The sequence below is a fragment of the Narcine bancroftii genome, chromosome 3 (genome assembly GCF_036971445.1).
Source record: "Narcine bancroftii isolate sNarBan1 chromosome 3, sNarBan1.hap1, whole genome shotgun sequence".
Lineage (NCBI taxonomy): Eukaryota > Metazoa > Chordata > Chondrichthyes > Torpediniformes > Narcinidae > Narcine > Narcine bancroftii.
Window position 1 is genome coordinate 139,459,602 of NC_091471.1, and position 6,000 is coordinate 139,465,601.

The following is a 6,000-nucleotide window of genomic DNA, read 5'->3' on the forward strand; positions in this document are numbered from 1 at the left end:
ATGGATGATGAGGACAGTTTACTATCTGAAGCTATGGAGACCTAGGTGTCATGAGTGCAGCTCCTTGGAGTGCAGACCTGCTAGGTGACATCAAGGCAGCCACAGCCCAGGATGAGCAGCAGTCCACCCTCAAGCAGGTCATTCAGTCAGGCTGGCCAGAGACGAGGAAAAAGGGTCACCCACAAAACAGCGAATACTGGAACCACCACAACGGGAGACCGATGGAATCCTTCTAAAGGGTGAGAAGATCATTGTTCCACAGAAGCTCAGAACAGACATGCATACACACAGGACATTTCAGAGTGAAAAAAAGCAAACACAGGGCCAGGGACATTATGTTTGGCCAGGCATGTGTCAACAAATAGAGACGCGCAGAAACCCCACGAAGCTACCACATCGAAACCAGCGATGGACAGACCTTCAGGTGTAACTGTTGGCACCTTCTCGACACCAGAGTTAAGCCCATACCTAACCTACAGCAGCCTGAGATCAATGAGAACAACCTGATCACTGGACAAGGTGAACCAAGAGAACAGCAAACTCACCCTGATTCAGAATGCAAACCAGATCACTCTGGGCTGTATCTCCGCACAAGGTATGGTCGTGCCATTAAGCCAAGGGAAGTCCTTGACTTATAAATGACGAAAGGGTGCATGAAGGACGCTACCCTATGGAAAAAAAGCTGTTATGTGACCTGTTGCATTTACTTGCATTGCAACTTGTATACTACATACTATGTGATTTGTTACACTTATCTATTGGGAAAAAAAAGGGTGTGTTCTGCACAAGAAGATTGTACCATGACATTTTTGTTGTTGAAGGAAATGTAATGTTTAATGCTGCTATTAGGAGGCTTTTTATTTTGTAACCACAATAAGTGTGCCCGGGGCCTTTTATGTTGATACATTGGGACACTGAAACCAGAGTGAGGCTGGCAGCCTACGTGATGCCTGTGTAATGGTGGATGCAGAACCTCACGTGCAGACCATGAAACAATGAATAAACAGTGCTGAAGCTCCCAGAAAACTGTGTAAACCTAGCCTTATTTACAGTAGGCAAAAAGCCACAACAGAGACCAGGCCCATGTTTGGGAATGTAGCTGACCAGATATCATTAGACCCGGAATTATTTTAGTATTCTCATTTAGATTGTCACTAATCCATTCACTTGCCTATAATACTGTCATGGCAACTTCTCTATGAACTAGAGGATGTGATTTTAAATGTACACCATATTTAAGGGATAAGATTATAAAAGTCTCAAAGTGGGGAATGTGGAAGTTAGCCCCCGAACAATGTAATGTAAACATAGATCTTCCACAACAGGTCCAACTAACACTCTGGCTTAAGCCTTGACCCACCCTCATGACTTCTAAAAATCCAAAAGATACAACGTCTCCATCATCCACTTCACACAAAATTACTTCACTGGAAATCTGTTAGCAATTGATGATCCCAATAAACTGTGAAGGTTATGAGATGGTTCCCCCAACATGTATTAGTTGGCTATTCATGGCCCAGTTTTGAAGTACCAGTGTGAAATAAAGTACTACATTCAGCTTAGTGTCACCTACTTTGCAAATTACTGGCAGTGCATATGCTGTCTGATGACGTGTCCCACCCACCCCATCTGGGCTCTGATGATCAAGGACTCAATGCTGGTGGTCTTGGCATGACCAAGAGCTCCAGGTTGGAGACACAGTCTTGCCAATGGATGCCAAGAATGGAATGGAGGGCACACATGTGAAATTTGTCCAGTTGTTTGATGTGACGTCAGTACAAAGTCCAGGTCTCACATCCATGTAGGAAAGAAGGGATGACCACAGCTCTGTAGACTCAGCTTTGTGGAGATGTGGATGTTGTGTGATTGAGCACTCTGCTAGCAGCCTCCCCAGAATCTGGCTGGCCTTGCTGATCCTAGGGTCAATTTTTTTGTCCAAAGACGCATCACTCGAGATGATGCTCCCCAAGTACTTGAAGCTGTTTACATTTGTCATCTGGGTGCCATCATCAGTGGTTTTTGGTTCTATAGTGTTGGTGTTTGGCACAGACTGATGGAGTTCTTCAGTCTTGTTCAGGTTGATGGACAGGCCAAAGAGTATAGCAGCATCTGAGAGTTTCTTCAGCATTAACTGTAGATCATGATCTTTGTGTGCCAAGAGCGAACAGTCATCAGCAAAAAGGGTTTCTTGAATGACTTGTGTAAAGGCACCTTGTCCGTGCATTCAAGGGTCGAAGATCAAAGACAGAGCCAACCAATCAGTACCTGATGTTCAATCCCTCCTCCAGACCTTGGACAACCACTGAATGCCTCACCATCTGCTCTAAAGTGAACTGAAGACAGAAGGTGACCTCAAGGTCATCCACCCTAAGCTACTGTGACATCCTGCCAAGAGAACGAGAAGCTGCGTCTGCTGACAGGTCCCATTGGTGAGCCCTGTGTGATGAAGCTACACCAGTTTCAAAGTCAGGTGGTGCCAAAAACTGGTGGAAGGCCGTGAACGACGTCGCAGAGCTGCAGACACAGTTATTACAATAACAAATTTCCAGTTTCATGTGGATCCTTTCATGTAAAACTGTCTCCAAGTGCATGATCCAAAATATCTCCAATATTGTAAAATTTTGCAAGTCTTTGAAAATGATGATAAACTCTCATGGTTTCTCCCAGTTTTTAATTGTTGAAGTTATAACTCTTTATGTGCATGCATTTGCATTATTTCATCCTTGACAATAAGATACCTGTAGCTTTCTGATGATCGACTATGTTTGTGGGTGTGCAATATAATTTAAGGTGGATTTCCAAATAATACTGCATTCTTAGAGTCATAGAATTATAAAGAAAGGAAATTGGCCCTTTGGCTCAACTTATTCCTGCCAGCCAAGTTGCCTGCCTGATCTTGTTTCATTTGTCTGTGTTGGCCCATATCCCTTTAACCATTCCTATCCAAAGTTTTATCCTTATGTTCCTTCAGTGGGGAATTTTCAACTCCATCTATCAACTCAATGGTCTTTTGACTTCAGAAAACATCTTATCTCTCTATGTTTGATGTGAACAATTAACACCCCTAATGACACATTACCAGGCTTCTCACAAACTGTCCTTCTGCAGGGATTTGAATATATGTACACACAATGTACACACACCACACCCCCCCCCCCCCCTCCAGGGTCACGGGCTGTTTTTAACACATGTATCAGTTATATAGTGCAGCTCACAACCATTGCATAATCTGTCCAAAATAAATTTGCTATATCAAATTCCCTTAAACCATTTAAAGATTAGACCTCCATTTATTAACATGATAAAGTGCAGCTGTACAAAGATCAAGAATAAAAGCTTATGACTGACACAATGTGGATGTTACATCTGCCGCAGAGAATAACTAACATCAATCATAATGCAACTCATGTCATTCACATTCCATTCCTCACTCTTGTCTGATAATGCTCCACATATCCAACATTTAGTTACGTTCTATATCTTGGTCTAGCTTTAGAGCACAGTGCACACCCAACATTCAATCACATATTTTGTCTCAGATCAAAGGTGAAATTAATCTCACACTGGTTTGAATGGAGTTCAAACGGAAAAATACATTTCATTTTGATTACATAATAATCTTCAAGCCAGCCACGTAATGGAACTCACACCATTCATATGTAACAGTTCACTACAGTTAAATTCATCAAAGCAAAGATCATGTCATTTGTGCAAACCAGCTCACATCATCCACATCACTCTAGAGATATAATTAATTAAATATCTTTTCATTGCCCATCAGATTATACTTCTTGTATGAGGTGCATATTGCAACTCACATTAATAACACAGACCAGCTTACATCAATCACAGAGTGAAGCTCAAAGCACAGCTTCAGCAGCATCTGGTACGTTTATAAGACATCTAAGCCAATGGTCCCCAAACTTGATCAGGCTGACGCCCCTTTGGATCACAGGCCACATCCCTAGCACCCCCTCTCCCCACTGTTTCCCCCCCCCCCACCCCCACCACACATAAAACAAACACATCTCTTTCTTGGTATTATGTCTACTGCAAATTTAAACAATAACTAATCTAACACTATAAACAAGCCTATGTATTTCACAAATAAAACTTATAGTAAACCCATTTATTTAGCAATATGAAAGGGTAAATTTACATCTCACCTGTAACTATATTGTCTTCAGTTTTCACACAATATTGCCTACACTTCATTTTTGTTTGCTGTGTTGTGGCCATATATTATTCTGCAACATAAAATACAAGTTATTTATAAAAATAATTGCCAATCACAACAAAATGAAGCAGAAAAAAACATATGGAAATATAATAGCAATGCAATTACCTGTAACAGGAAAAGTACATGACACAATAATGTGAAACTAAAAATTCAAATACTTAAGAACTACTTAACATTAGAAGTTACAGTTAAACGTAAATACAGGTATACCTTATATAACACGGTTGGTCCCCATCCCAGTCAGTCACTGACCTAGGCATTCACTGTCCTGGGCAGTCAGTCACTATCCTGGGTGGTCAGACACAGTCCGGGACGGTCCTGAGTGCTCGCCGACCTGATTGCTTGCCAACCCAAATGGTCCCGTCCAGAGTGGTCCCATCCCAGCCAGTCACCATCTGTGATTGTCACCATCCTAGGCAGTCAGTTGCTGTCCTGAGTGATCACCACCCCAAGCGGTGCTGTCCCAAGCAGTCCTATCCCAAATGGTCCTGTCCTGGGAAGTCATCATTTCCGTCTGGAGATAACTTGCAATGCTTACAAACTTAAAGCTTTGACCCTTGCAAACGTGAAAACGCGGTGATCATCAGCAAAGAGAAACTTATTAGTTGTATACACTTCTAAAATAATGTTATTTGTCTGTATTATATTATATAACAATCAATGTATTATTTAATGTAGTAGATAGTCCTTGAGATAGACAACAGACTCGCCAAGGCAAATAGCGCCTTTGGAAGACTACACAAAAGAGTCTGGAAAAACAACCAACTGAAAAACCTCACAAAGATAAGCGTATACAGAGCCGTTGTCATACCCACACTCCTGTTCGGCTCCGAATCATGGGTCCTCTACCGGCACCACCTACGGCTCCTAGAACGCTTCCACCAGCGTTGTCTCCGCTCCATCCTCAACATCCATTGGAGCGCTTACACCCCTAACGTCGAAGTACTCGAGATGGCAGAGGTCGACAGCATCGAGTCCACGCTTATGAAGATCCAGCTGCGCTGGATGGGTCACGTCTCCAGAATGGAGGACCATCGCCTTCCCAAGATCGTATTATATGGCGAGCTCTCCACTGGCCACCGTGACAGAGGTGCACCAAAGAAAAGGTACAAGGACTGCCTAAAGAAATCTCTTGGTGCCTGCCACATTGACCACCGCCAGTGGGCTGATAACGCCTCAAACCGTGCATCTTGGCGCCTCACAGTTTGGCGGGCAGCAACCTCCTTTGAAGAAGACCGCAGAGCCCACCTCACTGACAAAAGGCAAAGGAGGAAAAACCCAACACCCAACCCCAACCAACCAATTTTCCCTTGCAACCGCTGCAATCGTGTCTGCCTGTCCCGCATCGGACTTGTCAGCCACAAACGAGCCTGCAGCTGACGTGGACTTTTTACCCCCTCCATAAATCTTCGTCCGCGAAGCCAAGCCAAAGAAAGAAAAGATAGTCCTTAAACGTTTTGTTCTTAAACTCAAAATTTTCTTTGTTGGGGGTGGTATTAAGAGCTCCCATTTTAGTAAAATGTCACAATTAACATTTAACATTTCACAAAAGCACAACACAAGTCACAGCCCAGCAACAATTCGATACATTGGAAGAACTGAGGAAGGTTTGTCACAGTCTGTTCCAGAATTCAATACATTTGAAAAGACAAGATAAGAGTAAGAAATAAAATTAATGGTTTAAAATTATACACTGCCTGATTCATTGTCTATTGCTACTCGTTACGTGAAGTTGGTAATAATATTGAGATACAACCAAA

General features: G+C 42.7%; 1 long non-coding RNA gene across 3 annotated transcripts in view; it reads right to left on the minus strand.

Annotated features, from left to right (window-relative positions):
- LOC138756245 (uncharacterized) overlaps positions 1–4,664 on the minus strand; it is a 165,865-nt gene extending 161,201 nt beyond the window's left edge. For 2 of the 3 annotated variants that reach the window (XR_011352901.1, XR_011352899.1), the window contains exons 1-2: positions 4,451–4,664; positions 4,167–4,247 (exon numbers count right to left, since the gene is read on the minus strand). This is a non-coding gene — a long non-coding RNA (uncharacterized lncRNA). Of the gene's footprint in view, positions 1–545; positions 637–4,166; positions 4,248–4,450 lie in introns of those variants that run through there. The other variant, XR_011352900.1, reaches the window with a different exon arrangement.
- Positions 4,665–6,000: the final 1,336 nt, after the last annotated feature.